The 17,180-nt window shown below is 48.6% G+C and overlaps 2 protein-coding genes across 13 annotated transcripts in view; both read left to right on the top strand.

The window, feature by feature from the left end:
- LOC119466299 (chromodomain-helicase-DNA-binding protein 7-like) overlaps positions 1-17,180 on the top strand; it is a 554,757-nt gene that overhangs the window by 282,837 nt on the left and 254,740 nt on the right. The window lies entirely within an intron of this gene.
- The window catches only part of LOC119466310 (breast cancer anti-estrogen resistance protein 1-like), a 94,958-nt gene that overhangs the window by 15,647 nt on the left and 62,131 nt on the right, over positions 1-17,180 (top strand). The gene's annotated exons all lie outside the window — the stretch shown is intronic.

The raw sequence follows: 17,180 nt of genomic DNA, 5'->3' as shown, positions 1-17,180 counted from the left end.
CGCGCTGTTCCATTTCTTCTTCCTTTCCTGTTGTTTGTTTTATGTTTAGAGATTAGGCGAAGGAATCTGAGCAGCCGCTAATGCGTGCTGCTGGGCTAGTTGATTCACGACTAAAGCTTCAGAACAGCGAAAAAAAAAAAAAGAAAGAAAGAACGAACGAACGAAAGAAAAAGGAAACATCGACGAGAACATGGAGGAAGGAATTAACTAGGGGAGAGCATTGCGCAACACGATTGAAGCCAGGCGAGTTAGCCCAACACGTGATCGTAACGTCAGAGCTATAGCGGTAGCATTTAGTGCTCCCGCTCCGCGCAGGGCAGCCGGACAAGTGCGCATCGATTAAAAACTACTGGGAACCGAACATTCTCGCTGAATATCAGAAATCGCGCGTTGTGCCGACAGGGAAAAAATTCGTGGGACCGCAACATTCACATGGGGACGGATAAACAGCGAAGCTGTTAAGGCTGCATACATGGGCCGGATATATTATGAAATCATATTTCTTTCTCTTTTTTTTTTTTTTTTTCATACGGCACCACACTACGCCGACACAAGCGCCGCCGCGGTCACCGCACCTCCCATGCATCTGCCGCAATCGCTGCTGCAGCCGAGCCGGCAAGTGAACTTATTACATCAAGTGCACTTTCTTTATAGGTATACATAGTGTTTCTCTTACAACGCCGAATTAATGTACTTCTATGTGGACTCAAGATATTAAACGTATTCTTGGAAGTTGGCGGAGTACTTGAAGCCTGCTTCACCCGGCGCGGGTCGGTACGGTATTGCACAACCTCCGTGATACGGACATAAGCCGGCCACCCCCTGGGAACGCATGCGGAGGATGCATACGGGGGGGAAGGGGGGGGGGGGGGGTGGCTAGAGGTAAACAGCTTCGCTGTAAAAATCCAAGGGAATGGCTTCACGCAGAGTTCGCTTGTCAATCAAGGCTGACTGCGTGACGTAATATGGTTTATTTAATTCTTCCATATATAGACGAGAAGGACTGTACATTAGCGTCTGCCTGTCCTTCTCATCCATGTCACTTTTCGGCTGTTCTATAGCTTAAATCTGGGCATCCGCGGTGGTGGCTCGTTTGCTCCATATAGCATACGTATTCTGCTGCTCGAGCACGAGGTCGCGGCTTCGATTCCCGGCCGTGGCGACCACATTAGGGCTGGAGCACTTCACTATCGGCTCATAGTTCACTTGTTGCTTTGGGACATTCAATTACGCGATCAGTTATTAATGAACAAGTCTGATCGGTGCGGAACATGCACCTTGAGTGGCCGTACACGTCACCACGAATCACCCTTTCTGACCGGCGGACTCGATTGCGCATACACACACGCTAATTACGAAATGTAATACCGCACGAAAATAACACGTGGTATTTTATAGGAGCAACGGGTCGAAACTGCGCAGCGGAAGGGAAGTATTTGAAGACAAAGGCGCAGAAAGTTGGACAAGTTGGTACGCGTTCATAACCAGAATGGTATAAGCGTATAGCGCCAAAAAGACGCTGACCTATGGAGGGCAGAGATAAGGAGGGGGCTTCGTCTTTCTTCTCTATAGCCCTCTGTTTGCGCCTTTTTCGCGCTGCTTTCACCATTCCGTGCTATCAGAAGACAGCACTAAATTACACGTGTGCTTATGATAGCACCATATCTCGGCCCATATAGGGCGGAAAGCCAACCTTTTCGCGAGGAAAACACAGACAAGCGCCACAAGGTCTCGAGGAAGGGTTTTCAACGCTTCGTCGCACGCGCACTTCATACGAGGATCGGCCGCGTCTTTCACGTATCATATCATCTCGCAAGACGCGTTCTCCACGCATTGTGGACGAAATCACGCGCAGCATCAATGTATATCCGCGTCACCCTTTTAGCACTGATGTTTTCAAAGCTGATGCTACCCGGTATATATACCCGGATTCCGTATACCAAGAAGACACGCCTCAAGCACCAGTCTCTGCCGACTTCGATGATGAAGGTCTGTAAAAATACGACTAGTTAAATAAAGAAATAATTATTGAGTATCCCAACAGTTACGGAAGTCAACAGTGTTTCGTGAAAGAAATAAAATTTTTACCTCTATACCGCGTGGTCTTTGGCAATTACTTGATGCATCCTTGCAACAATAACTGGAAATTTATTCTGACAATGTCTCGAGCACGTACACATGAGAGATCTGCGTTTGTTTGTTGTGTTTGTGTATATGTGTGGCAAAATTAATTATAATTTCTGGGGACGAATTAAATTCGTCGCGCCGATCGCGGCCAGGGTCGAACCCCCGACCTCGTTGCGTGTGCGCGTGCGCTGAATTTCATTCTGGCAAGGTATATACTAAGTACGTATAGACGAGATATCTTTATGTGTTTTGTTGTACGCGCATGCGTGCGTACGCTAATAGTCAATTGAAGGGAAAAATCAAAAGCGATAAGGTATATGGTATTGTGATTAACACCAACAAGCCCCACTTTACACTTTCGTGATATTATGCCCAGTTATCGCCTGCTTGTTAAGATAAGAAACCACCAGAATTGATGATAACCCGGTTTGTCAGCCCTCGAGATCTGAGAGAACATATGCTTCTGTGGCGACGTATGTCGCTTTTGCACGCTGGATAAATGTAACAGTGACGTAAGTCCGCATGTTTACTGCTTCTCAAGCAAACGACATCTCAGTTAAGGTATAGCGCAAGTAAAATAATCACTTATATGCGCTTGAAAACTGTGTCCAGGGGCGCTCTAACGTAAAGCTATTCCAATCTGTTTCTATTACACTTCTGCCATTAGCCCTCCACAATTGGTCAAAAAATTTCGGGCCACACCCACTTCGCTTGTCTGTAACGTGACGTCACCAAAACTGCGAAAACTCCCCATGTGATATCACGTGTACACACTGATTATGCATGATTAGGCCGAACAAAACAAAAACAGTTTATTTCGATTATCCATACGCATTTTTTGTCTAATGCCCTCCGCTATTGGTCAAAATTCTTTTCGGACTGCGTCACCTTCGCCTGTCTGCCCCGCGACGTCACAAAACAGCGAAAACTCACACGTCAGAGTGACGGGGGCGTTCTGAAAGGAATAGAAGGTGGCTGCCCCCCGATCGTTCCGGCACTTGGTATTCGGAGCTGCCGGCGAGAATGGATTTCTTTGTCTATAATAAAAAATTTGCGTGTCGGTATAACGTTGTCGATCCCTTTCGACACGTATACGACACCTCTCTGCCAAATCTTCTTCGCCGAGGATCCGTTTTTGCGGAATGTGTAAGTCCCCGTTGCACGTTGCCGCCATTTTCGACCAGGCCCCAAAAACAAAAGCAAACAAAAGTGACCTTCTATATACAAACGAGGACAGCATTTGATTCGGCTGTTCGAACAACGCTCCGGGTCACCGCCCGATGCATGCGTTGGCGGTTACGTAAGTTTGACATCAGGAGATTGGAATAAAGTCATAATGGCATAGTTTTACGTTATAAGGCCACAGGAAAGCGCACTATAGCGCCCCGCAGCTAGCCTTGAAGTGCAGCGCAATTTTTATTTAATTCCAACCGCAGGCACCCCACCCTTTTTCTTCATTCTTGTTTCACGACCGGTGTGTGCAATGACCGTGCGCCCTAATGACGAGCCTCACCCTCTTGGGAAATAAATGAAACAGCGATGGCTTTGTTGTTTCTTTGTTAGCTTTCTCAGGCATGCTGCGTGTTCAGTAACTGTGAAGCCACACATTGTACGGCCAGCCTGTCTTCATAAACAAAACGCGATTGCATGACGATAAAATGGTGCATGATATGCGCGTTGCGTGAGCAGGGTGTTGGTGGGCTTGCCTGCACCATTGCAGCCAGACTTTCTGATACGCGCCGCGACCCTAAATTATGCAGCAACGCGTGGCGAAATGCCGAAGCGAATGATGCCGTGAATTTATTGCTTGCCTGGCCGAGAACGTGCATTTGTGTGCCTTGGCATTTTGGTTCCTTATTTCGTGATCGGTATCACTGTTGCCGCTTTGCAAGCATATAGCTGTCTCGCGGACGGTCAATAAGTCAGGCTCGAGAATTAAACTTCGTGAAAGCAACGTTGACTGCAATTGCGTCTCTGAGAGGGCCGAACACGACGTTGCATATATAAAAATGTTGGAGGAGCTCACTAAAGTGTTGTCCTGTATATAGGAGAAGAAGCCTTACACTAGGTAAACGTTCTGTCAGCTTTACGCTGCTGCAAGATAGCGCAATGCACGCAGGGCGATACGCCCCTAACTTCGCGTGGCTTTGCTTTGTCCGGAACCTTGACCTTCGCGGAGCCATGGGCGCGGCGCGAAAGCGCACTCGCTGACCTGTTCCGCAAAAGCGGGCCTTCGCACGGGCAGCAACTGCTGTCTTCCCTCTGAAACAAGCTGCACGGAAATTCGGCGCTGTCAACGCCCAGGGGCGGACGGCAGCCAGCAGGAAGACGTTCGCACGCCTGCGATTGTTGACAACGTGGGCCTCTCGGGGAAAAAAAAAAAAAAAAAAAAAAAAAAAAAAAAAAAAAAAAAAAAACTCATTCTATTGCGCGGTTGAACGCACGCATATTACCCGAGGTGCTCAGGAGGAGGGTCCGTAGAATTTTTCCGTAACACTTCGATGATAGACCTTCAGAGGCGTAGGATCGGAACTCACTCCCTAGTCGTGTTCTAGGTCCCCTACTGCTGCTACCTGAATGCTTCAGAGCTCTGGAGGATGATCTCGAAAGTTAGAAAAGGATTAAGACCCACTACACAGCTCGGATCGAGTGAGCACCGAGCGGACGACGCTTTCATAAAGCCCGACCTGTCTGCTATATGAAGGCGGCGAACGCACACCTTTTATTGCGATAGCAATTATATGGACACTTCAACCGGATTTCTGCCGTCGGCGTCGCCGTGAGGTTCCGTATAGATAAAATCGTATGCCCCAGCGGAAGCGTGCGGGGACGCGCGCTATCACGGAGAGCGAACGCACTCAATCTCCCGCGCGCAAGCAAGGAAGCGGAAAGCCAGCGCCGGAGGGAGCAGGGGGGGGGGGGGGGGGGGGGGCACTTCTCTGCCAACAACCGCGCTCGTCGCTCGTCCGCACAGTCTCTTTTCTCTCCCACGGGCAAGCAAGGAAGCGGTAAGCCAGCGCCGGAGGGAGCGGGGGGGGGGGGGGGGGGGGGCGCACTTCTACGCTGCCAACAACCGCGATCGTCGCTCGCTCGCACCGTCTCTTATCTCCACACGGCTCTGACCTTTATGTGCTCAGTTTCCGTTGAAGCGATAGACCGCACGTACGTTCGCTGCTGCGGCGTATCCGCTTGCTGCCAGAGTTTTGACGGTCGTTGTCTGCAGTCATTCAGTGTGATCTATTCATGTTTGTTTGTGCGCGCTCACACCACGCTTGTTCATTCAGTTAGTAATAGTCGGGCCACATTTTCCAACGCACGCTACACATGCAATGCTGCCCGGATCGCCAGTGCAGCGCTACAGATGTGTCCCTTCGCACGCGCTGCCCACGGGAAGCGCTTCTCATCAACACCACCGTTTCACACGCGCCTTCTCGTGGTCATCGAGTGTCTCGTCATGTCGGTCTACTTACGCCGCAGCACACCTCCTTACTTAATCAGCTCATGTTTACTACAATTCATATTGCTACCAAAGCCGCTCACCTTACTTCGTATGACATTGCTGTGTTGCTATCGCATTCATTGCTTCGCCCTTAGGGCGAAACTGTGACATTTTTTTTAAAGAAGCCGGACACACTTGCCAAGCGTGAGCGTGCGAACAGCGGTGTCAATCATCCGCTCCGGCGACGGATGATCAACATCCATCCACACGGCGTAGATACGGCATCCCTTCTTGGACGCAACTTCGGCCACGGCCGTCGTCATCGACTTTGCCGCGAGGATCCCGACTCGCGGCGGCAGCGCGCGCAGTCGCAGGGTGGGCAAGGGCGTCCCGGTTTCCGGCCGGCGGAAAGGGGTGAATGCGTGCGTGGGCCGCGCATTCTTGGCGGCCGGACACGGGGCGGCTGCTGCGTGGGACGACGGGCGCGACCACCTTCTGGCCGGCTTCGTGCTCGCGGCGGCCGCCGAGCGAGCCTTTCGCCGGGCGCCCGATGCAGAGGTCGTCGACCGGATGGAATAACAGTCACCTCTTTCTATTTTGGGCCGGATGCGGGCGCGCGCGTCTTAAGTCGGCGCTCGGCACGCGGAGTTTGGATCACGCTTGTGCCCCGCGCGCGGGGCGACCGCTCGAGAAGGCTCATTAAACGGGAGCTCGCGCCAAACGGGACGCGCGCGCGAGATTTCGAGGTCGCGAGCGTGGCGTCGATCGCGCCTCACCTGGCCGTTGCTCGAGCCGCACGCGCCGCCGGCTCCAGGAAGCATTTTGCGCGATACTGTCGCTCGTTCGACGAAGCGCAAGCTCTTACCGCCGCTCGATCGTTAAGGCGGGTTACGACTTCCAAGTCGTAACCCGCCACACCAGCGTCCAGTGAGCGCGGCATGAATTTTGCGTGTTGCCCTTCGCCGGCTGGATGCGGGTCATGGCTCTAGGCCGTGGCTGTGACTTGTGCAGCGGCACAACGACTGCGCAGGGTTCTGTGGAGCTACGTGTACCAAATGGAGCGGAAATCAGGCTGACGTGGGGCAGCGGTTATGTGCTAGCAACAGACGGGCACACTGCTTGCACTGACATGGTTGGAAGCGGCTTGCAGGTAAACAATCGGCGTCCGAGCGCCAGGTCACTCCAGGAACATTCCCGTTCGCACACCGGCCCCAGGGACCCCGGCATGCTTCGTTTCACTGAAACGCCTGGACCCTGTAAGCCGAGCGATGGCATTCGAGCGATGGCCTTCTCCTTGCTGCGTGGTAAACAACGAAACTCCTTGGTTTTGGCACAGAACGTGTATACCTCGTGACGGGCTGAGCGGGATGATCGATCAAGAGGGCAGAAGTCGGTGCACCGAGCTTGACAGCCACACGGGCTCTTCGACGTGCACGTATACATTTACAAGTAGCCGAGCTTTTATGCATTTCGCCCCGATAGAGATGCGGTCGACGCGGTACGGAATCGGGCCCGCGGCCTTGTGCTTAGCAGCAGAACACAACAGCCACTGAGGCAGGCCACACTTCTGCCTCTTTCAAGAGCGCGATAACACTCGCTCGGTGCTCAGTATGTAAGTGGGGTGCTTCTCATTTGCAAATCTGACCACTTCTGATCGTTCGCCGTGACGTCTCGTTGCAAATCGTTCGTGTAATTACGAGCGGGCAATAAATAACGCGTCTCAGGTCTTACGGGCCCATGCATCTTATTATAGTAGCGGTAATTCTGTTGCATATTTCCATATACAATTTCTTAATTAGACATGACAATTGAAATTTCAAACAGGCGTCACCTCGTGGCAAGTAAATGTACGGAGAGAAGGAATTGAGTGCTGACTTCCCGTAAATGTTAATCTTCGGCTATATATACATACATAGGGTGCAGGTGCATAGCTGTGTGGAATGGCCGCTCACTCTATGCAATGATTGGCAGTGACGTAAGCAATACTAGCCTTTCCCTCCTTTATTTCGAGCCTCTGAGTGTTGCGTAGGCGGCCCTGCCATTCATTCATTAGAGTGACCCCAATACCATCACCTTCGTCTTGGCCAAGGTGGAGGGTGGGACACCGGGCACGCCCCCCTCCCCCCCCCTCTCCCCCGAAAAAAGAAAGTACGGCAACAAAAGTGCATGAAGTGGGAGAGACTTGATGTTGGCGGATGAGAAATTAGGTTAGTGAAAAGTTTGTATGTACTCCAGTGAGTAGTGCCAACGCGACCATGGAAATATTCGCGAAGGGCGGGAGCCGATCGAGGCGACATCATGACACAACGTGTGGCGCTGTAGCTTTGTTTCCGCAAATACCGTCTTTTGAACTGTTTCCTATAAGCATGCTTACGCCTCAGCTATAGCCCAACATCAAACCGCTGTCGGGAATGAGAAGTTTAAAGTCGCCCTGTGAACGCGCAGCCCCTGAACCAGCTCTCTGGTGCGCATAACTTAAAGCTATAGGAACGTTGGAATAGTGAAATTCCTGAATCAAATCGAATACGAATATTCGAGAAAAACGATCTTAGAACATTGCACATTGCAGCGAAAGCTGTATATGGCTAGGCGAAACAAAAAACCGTTCGTCCCGGCCATGTTTCGCTAAACGTCTCCATTGGCTGCGCCGTCAGTTACGCCGTTCTCTACGTCACACCCAAGCGCGCGCGCCATTGGCAGCGCCGTTAGTGAAGGGTTCTCTGCGTCGTACCTGCTCTGCCCGCAACGCCGTCTCCTCGGCTCGCCGTTGTCGCATGCGTTCGATATCTCGAGTTAGCTCGGCGTCGTGGTTAGCAGCATCCGCCCGCTATTGGCGCTTGCGTTCCACTAGAAACACAAACATGTAACCAATAATTGAGAAGTGCTTCAATACAGCGTCGCGATTAACCCACTACTAAACACCGGGGCCGCACGTTTCAGCTTCGCTGGTTAACCATCTGTACGGAGTGCTTGGGCGGTGTTTTTTTTTTTCTCTCGTTTATAAACAAAGCGAAGTATAGCTCTTGTGTGGAGTTTACTTGCACGAGAAATCGAATCACATATTCAACGAATTAACGAAAATTCACTAATTAACTTCCTAGCTAATTATCTTGCGGCACATATTATCTCCACCTTCAACGAGATCACCAGCCACTATCAGATGTGTCGCAGGGCTTTCCCCTTGCCACATCGAAATCTCACGAGGCCTCAAGCTGTGACCCTCAGTTCGTACAAACGAACTCGTATCCCACACTCTCCGTCATCAGTATAGGTACACGGAGGTCTCCCCTCTGTGTCCCGACTGCGGCGGAGTTAGCGATTTTAAACACATACTCTGGGAGTGCCCCTCTTTGCAGCACCACACGGACCACGTATTGTTGGCGGAAGCATTTTATTCATTGGTCAAGAGCCACGAATGGATTGATGAACTCCGGGCTTTCCCGAAGGCCCACGATGCGGCGGTGAGGCTTGGCCTTCCCGTCCCAACGTGGGAGCGGCCCGCAGACTTGCCCATATAAAAACGGGGTGAAGATTCTTCCGGACCTCAATGAATTTTACTACTACTACATATTGCAATTTGCGAATGAGTTTGCAAGACGTATCCATTTGAAATGAATTTCCAGGATTACACTACTTTCGAGATATTTTTTCTAAAAATGTGGGACGAAATACATTGGCACGAAATATATTGGCGTTCCAGTTGCTTTTGCGCTGCAATGCATAAAAGAGCGTTTTGTTAAAAGAAAAGTAAGTGGAACATAGTGCATTTTTACGGCGAGTTTAATGGCGCATATCTCCAAACTGGTGTCATTCTGGAGAATCATTCCAAGTAGACATGCCTTGCAAGGTCACCGGCTACCATTCGTAAATTGTCGTATGTCTCGTGAAGTAATTAATTAGGAAGTTAATTAGTGATTTATTGTTAATTCGTTTAATATGTGCTTCGATTTTTCGTGCAAATATTGTCCGCCTCTCTGAATAATCCATCTCAAGTACTAGAATCATGTTATCTGCAATAGGCAATTTTTTTTTAAATTCCGTGGAACTTAAAGATGATAACCCCGTTTACGCTCGTGCATCCGAAATATGATTTTAATGAGAACCGCTCATGCAGCGGGATCGCCGCGGCTGCTCCAGCAGCAGCAGCAGTGCGAGGTTAAGATGGGGGGGGGGGTCTCTGCGAACTGTCGTTAAGCCCAACGGCGGGCTGGGCTCAAACAGTGTCAGAGTGTGGGCCCTCACGCGGAGCCCTCGCGGCAGGCTTTGCCACACGGCTTTGCTCCATCGTTCGAGAAAGTTTCCGCAGGAGCTTCCGGGGCGTCTTCCAGGAACTCCCTCTCCCCGCGGGGTCGAAGCGCGGCCACTGAAGGTGGCATAACACTGACCCCTTTCGGCGCCCCCCCCCCCCCCCCTCCCCCTTACCGCGACGATGGCGACCTATTTCTATCGACCCGTTTTGGCGGGATTTCAGTCCTCTGTCGCCGAGGGGTCTCGCCCGGTCGTGGGCCGACACTGTGGGCCAACTATATACTGAGACCGTTCGGGGAAATGGATGGGAAATATCGCCAGCTATACTTCCCGTTGTTTATATATTTACTCGTCACCCAAGTTCTGTGACGTCTTTCGTGGATTTCATCACGCTGTTTCCGTAAACGAAAAAAAAAAAAAAAGTTAAATTTCGCAGTTTAACGTTCCGCAAACGGCGCACCGGGTTCTGAGGAACGCCGTATAATAGAGGACCCCGGATTAACTTCGGCCACCTGGGGCTCCTTAACGTGCACCCACAGCGCGGTACACGGATGTTTTTGCATTCCGCCCCCATCGGTATCAACGGTACCAATGTAAGTGTACTATAGACGTGCCACTCGACCATCTCAAATATTGCTTTGGAAAATGATCGCTATTTACTACCGTGCTCAGAATGATTTCCCGGGATATATTTGATGGGAAAAAAAATCCTGTCACGTGACTTTCAAGGTTCGCTCAAGTACGCAAAACGTGCTACTGCAAGGAAATTATTATAAAAGTTAATTTAGGGGCTAATGCTTGGCGACTTCTCTTACTGAACCTACAAAAAGTCCGTCTTCAATGTGTAAAGGGGCTTATTGGCAACTTCGGTCAGAAAAAGTTCCTTGGGTGTCCCGAATTCCGACAAAAAAAATCTGCCGTATTGAGTATTTTTTTTCCTGGAAAGACTAGTTATGATTTGTTTATTTTAATTATTTTACTAGATTGCTCCAGAGCCTTATATGACACTAAAATCATTTAAACGCCAATACGCTGTAGAAATTTTCTGGAATAACATACCAAACATACAAAAATTTCGGTTTGGTCCACTTTCGTCTACGCTTTTCGCAATGAAGTGCTCCTCGTAAAACTATGACACAAAGTGCATTAGGCCTACTTATTGGCGTTCGATTTGCGTCATTATTTTTTTTATTTTTTTTAAAGCGAGATATGAATTTTCGAATTTGGTGGCCGAGTTACACGTCTGGAAAACTTGGTGTGGAATGACCGAGGTCATACTGTCCTGTCCAGCAACGCTGGAGGTGACTTGTATGTCAAATTCCTGAGGACTTGAACAGGCAAGAAGTAGTTTATTGATGTGAAAAAGTAGAGAAAGTCTAAAAGCAAGTTTGAGGATTAATACGCAAGAGACAGTCAGGTAATGTTCAGTAGTCTGAGAAGTGAACAAGTGTTCCTGATTGAGTGTCAGCCTCTTAAAGATGTTCCGGAGTGCATTAATATATTGGCACGGTAGTCACATGGGACCAAGATCACGAGAAGGTAATTTTCAGACGACTTAAATTAGGGCGGAGTGCCTATGGCACATACTCCCAAATGATGATCAGCAGCTGAACGATATCCTTGAAGAAAAAAAAATGCGTTCAATCAGTGTCTCCTACACGTGCTGAACTATGGGACTGAAACTTAAAGGATAACAGATAAATTTGAGAAGAAACTAAGGAACGCGCAGCTGGCGACGGACGAAAACATAATAGGCGTAACATTAAGAGACAGGAAGACGATGGTATGGAGCGAAAAACTCTGTAGCTTATATTCTAGTAGAGATTGGACAGGAAGCAGGGAAGTTGAGCAGATCACGTAATGCGGGCAGATAACCGGTGGTCTTACATAGAGCGTGCAGACGGGGTGACAATGTATGCAGTGGAAGCACAGTCGCGGACGGCGGAGGTTTGGGTGGTGCGACGAGAGTGCGACATTTGCAGACATAGGAAGGGAGGCGGTCATTACGCAAGACAGAGGTAATTGGAAATCCTTTCGTCCGGCAGAGATGCAAAATGGTCTGATGACGATAAAGAAGCGCTATGCTAAAGCCATTATTAAATGTAGCAGGCAATGAACTTTCCTCTAAGTGGTCTTATGTATATTTTGTTTCCTTCTCCGGCGATCATCGTTTTGCGGACGAGGTTCGCAGTGTAGTACTGATTACATTTTCAAGAAGTGGATTCTCGGGCGAGTAAAGCCGATGGCAAGCAAGGAGCTGTAAAGAATGACAAAGAAAGCGTTGAAAAAAATGCTGAAACGCCTGCTAGAATCAATGCGCGTGATTCTCTGTGGTCTCCAGACTCTGGCCGCTAAAAGCACCGTGCATGTCCTCGCCGTACTGGAGCAGCTGATCGCTGCTCTTTACATATTTTAATTACCTTGCTTGACACCTGTGCTGTTCACGCAGGAGAAGCCCATACACAAGCTTCTTCGCGGCGAGTTTTTGTGAACTTTCAATTGTATTCGTGACTCCGTCCATGCTCTGGAAGGTGGATGACACGTTTGAATGACCTTTTTGGACTTTGTTGATAGCCATGAGGATGCTGAACTTGCCCTTACCGTTGTACATCCTTCTTCTACGTCATCATCACCCCTCATCCAGCCTTTATGTCCCCGTTCCTCCCTCCCCCTGTGCAGAGGCTAGCTCAGGCCGACCTCTCTGCCTTCCTTCAAATAAATTATCTCTCTCTCTCTATTTTATGCTGTAATCAGCTCACCGTGATCGCATCTGTCTGTAGAAGTTTCCCGCTTCTCCGAACGCTGCTCCGGCGGTGCGGCGATCTGTCTCGTGCACGACCCATTTCTGCGGAGCGTCCTTAAATCTTCTCTCTGAGACCACGAGCTAGGTCTGACAGGGGCTCAAAGCCTCCTGGAAATTGGGTCTCGGAGTCCGCGACAGGCCCTATAGCTCCCCGGTTGGGTCGCCGCCAGCGCATCGCGTTTCCTGCGTTTGCCGTCGGAGCCCGGAACACACTTGACTGGGGCGAGGGTAAGCCTCCTGGATCGACGAGCGCCTTCCACCTGGTCGACGGGAAATACCGTGGAGGGGCTTTAGGTGAGGGACACCAAAGGGGACGCAGCGAACACTCGCGACCGGGCAATCGCACGTCGCTCGAGATGGCCGTCACCATGACGCCCGCTCTTTCCCGCCCGCTTGTCTTTTGGACACTCTATAGTTTGCGTGAGGTCACGCAGGGATAGAGCACATCGACGCGTCGGCGGAGCTGTCCTGTCTCGGCTGCTCAGGCCTGCACTGACCTTTGGCACAGCGTACACGCAGGGACAATGAAGGAGGTGCACTGCGAGTCAGGCAGTGGATAGCGAACAGGGTCCTTCGAAAAACAGAGATAAGCAGGAGAGATAAGTTAATTCTTGCTTGAGGAAGCAAGGTATGAGCCCTCCCCCCTTTATTTTTTTAATTTTGACCTTTCTGCTGAAAGGAAATACCCCGCGCACAAATTCGTCCGGGCCTCTTTAATATCAAAGACACTTTACACTATACACTTGACACTTCACTTTAATATCAAAGACAGCTCTCGTTACACTGAGAGGCTATTTGTGTTTGTTTTATTTTGGCACATACAATCAGCAGCTCACAAGACTAGCACTTCTACGATTGTGTCACGCACATTCAAAACAACGCAGTGGAGGTATGCTCGAGTAACGAATGCAGGAAAGGAAATAACAAGAGCCGCACTCACCATGTATTCGATGGTGCGCACTTATAAAGTATGTGAGCGTACTTTTGGCGCAAAGTCATGTTAATAAAGAGCGATCTGTACCTTTCACCCCACATGTTTCATAAAGCCGGCGAATGAACATTATCACCCACAGCGGTGGTTCAGCACCTTCGGCGTTTTCAATTGCGCAAGGCTTTGGGGCTGCCATCTGATGTGGGCAGAATAACGCCGGCGTACAGATATCAACCAATCACTCAATCAAGCAATTCATCAGTCAGTCAATCAATAAAATCAAGATCATTACTGTCGCAAGCGAGACGTAATAGAAACGGCTACTTCGCGGGCGGAAATTTGTGTGCTTGCGGGGATACCGGCTATCGAAAGAGTCAATGGCTCCCCAACGATGGCAAGACTGAACCAGTGCAGGTTCAAATAACATAGGTCTTCGATCATCATATCATGAGGCAGCAGTATCAGTGCTCTGCTTTCGGACATATCGTGACACTCTCTTATCACTCATCACTGACTAACTAGTCGACCCTGATGCTGCAAATATTTGGGAGCCATCTTGGAACGTTGCGTCACGGTAACTGCTGTGGAAATCATGCAGGCCCTCATGGCATTGTGGGTGCTTCCTCGTGGCGTTTCTGCACAGTGGGCTCTCCTTTATATTATATATATTTTGTTTGCGCGTATTGGGACTGCGTCTGGATAGCATGCATGCGCCACCGCACAAGGTGGCACCTATATATAATCAAATCAAATCAGTTTATTATTATTATTATTATTATTATTATTATTATTATTATTATTATTATTATTATTATTATTATTATTATTATTATTACATATTATGTTAATGACAGCATATAAAATATACAGACGAGGGTCCCAAAGTGCAAGACTGCAACGGGACCCTCGATGAAGGTTACAAATAAATACAAGAATTAGCAGCAGTGCGAACCAACGGAACAAATATATGAAGTAAAAAATAACAGTAAGCATAAAGGAATATAAAACATCAAAACGCATGAACGCAAAAAACAAAGAAATTGAGAAATAAATACTGTATGTAAAACCACAAATCTAGTACAACTCAACAGGCATCATCAAAAATTGAACAAATAATCTCTTAAAGAATTCTTGAAGGAAATTAAAGAAACTTTGGATTTAACAGAAATATGTAAATGATTCCACAATGTGATCGCACAGTAGGATGAAGATGATTTACCGTAATTGGTAGAAACCTTAGGTAGCAAAAAATTATTGTTAGCAGCGAACCTAGTGCAGTTGGTGCTTACTAAAAGATCTGAATCAATGAAGTCGATGGCAAGTTGATTTGTTAATTGTTTATATAACAACAAAATGAGACTAAACCGAAACAAGTTATTAATAGATAAGATGTTGTTGCAGCGAAGAAGAGCAGTGGCGGACCCTGCGCGGTGAAGTCGCCGCCGCGCTGTCAGGATGGAAATGAATAGTGACACCTTTCCCAAAACTCAAAGAAGCTCGGTTGTAATTCAGGTGTTCGCCTTGAGTGAGACGGGTCGTGTCCGCGGCTCCAGGGGATTACAGCCACCTCTAGCAACAACTCCTCCTTTGATAGCCCCATTCCTTCGCGGCGTTGAAAAACCCACCTTTCCACCCTTCTTCGCTCACCCATATTCATCGTGCTCTTTCACAAGTCCTTTCAAACTGTTGCCGTTTTTCCACCTCTCCTATTCCATGTACGAAAAAAAAAAAAAAAAAGAAAGGCCGCTCAGTAAGAAAAAAAAAAAAAAAAAAAGACTTTCGGAGTTTTTCAGCGATAGAAGATGCTTTCTCTCTGATTATACATACTTTTGCCGTTAGTCGCGCTGTTTTCGTTTCAGATTCATCAAAACCCACAGCGACAAGATTTCCAAAATCAACTGCTAAGTCTGTTTGTCCAAGAAGGCCCAGGTTACGAAACAAGTTGCCCGTCAGGGTTTCTTCAGTGTGCTTGCTTATCGTGTGACGCGGAATTCGTCCCTGGTGCTCTTGCATCAAAAGTTGTCAACGATTTCCCCATAAATAATAGTTTCATTAATAAAGCGGATGTATTGAAGTAGAGATGAATGGGCTTTAAGGAAGCCGATCAGTGTGAAACAATCAGGGAAGCGAAATAACAGAATCAAATTAAACACACGTTTACTTTTTTCAAATGATAAGCAAGGTATGAAAACATAATATCCCCAATATATGTGTATGAGTTCGCGCTCACAAAGCCCTGCGCAGTGAATAGCTAGCCGGGAGGCCAAGCCAGTTTATTAAACAACAAAACTCGTAAGAACACAATCTCCGGGCGTATAATTCACTCTGGTGACTTTAACGTAACTAATTAACGGGGGACATGGTGTGGGAAATCACGTTCCTTGGTCAAACAACAACTTGTAACTTCGAGTTCCCTTTTTTTTTCATTCAATATTGTTTTACCAAAATAGTGTTCGCGTCCCTGCTTTGTAAAACTAGCTGCCCAGTTTCACTCGCCGACAGGCATCACCGGAAGCGACCGCAATTTGCAAGCCATGCAGTGAAGAAGCTACGTGAAGCGCCCAGTGGCCGAGCAACAAATTAAGACAGCTAGCTACAAGCTTAGATATTAAAGGGACACTAAAAGAGAAACACTAAGTTAGTTTAGACTGATAAATTTTTCTTTCAAAACTTCATTGATTTCGCAGTAAGAGGTTGCTAAGGGAAAGCGAGTCAAAGTTTGATTTCTTGAATTTCGCGCCGAAACCCCAACACCGACACGTCAGTGTGACGTCACATATTTCAACGCATATTTTTCTTATTTGGGACGATGTGGCTCAGTAAATGTCCACAAAGCTTGTTAAGTGCAATCTTTGGCTCCTTTATAATACAATGCCAGTTCAGCTTTGCCTAACTAACTTCATAGGTACGAGTATGCGTCGTCAAAATCCATGACGTCACGGCGAACTGGTGCGGGAACTTGGCGGCGGCGTCGCCACCCGTGTTTCGTTTATTGTGTCTTTTCTGTGGGTCTTGCCGAGCCTCTTGTATATGCGGCAAGAGTGGCTCTTTTTCGAACCTAGTCATCACGGAGCGCCTTGCAATCTCCGATGTTGCCAGTGGGAGATTTATAAGCACGGTCGGGCAACACTCTCTGAGCTCGATAGAATGAGTAACTTGTACCTGCCGTGGTTGCTTAGTGGCTTTGGGGTTACGCTGCTAATTGCACGAGGTCGCGTGATCAAATCCCGGCAGCGGCGGCCGCATTTCGGTTGGGGGCGAAATGCAAAAGACGCCCGTGTGCTGCAGCCGTGCAGCGGGTGCACGTTAAAGAACCCAAGGTGGTCGAAATTAGTCCGGAGTTCCCCCACTACGGCGTGCCTCACAATGCGGATCGTGGTTTTTGCACGTAAAACCCCAGAACCTAATCTAATCTGGGTAACTTAGACATGCGGCTCGTGACATCCGTCCAGCGGCGCCCGTACGGACGCAATATATAGGTCAGTGCATTTCCGTATACATACGGTTTACGGTTGCTGTTTTGTTTGCAGTCGTATTTGAAACCGTTGTCAATGTTGTTTGCTTCCGAGTGGCCTGCGCAAACAGTCGATAGAACTGGCCGAACTTTGTCAGGACGGGTTAGTGTTCGGTTT

This window comes from Dermacentor silvarum, chromosome 1, assembly GCF_013339745.2.
Source record: "Dermacentor silvarum isolate Dsil-2018 chromosome 1, BIME_Dsil_1.4, whole genome shotgun sequence".
Lineage (NCBI taxonomy): Eukaryota > Metazoa > Arthropoda > Arachnida > Ixodida > Ixodidae > Dermacentor > Dermacentor silvarum.
Note: the sequence above shows the minus strand (reverse complement) of the source record. Positions and strands in the feature narration are given on the sequence as shown.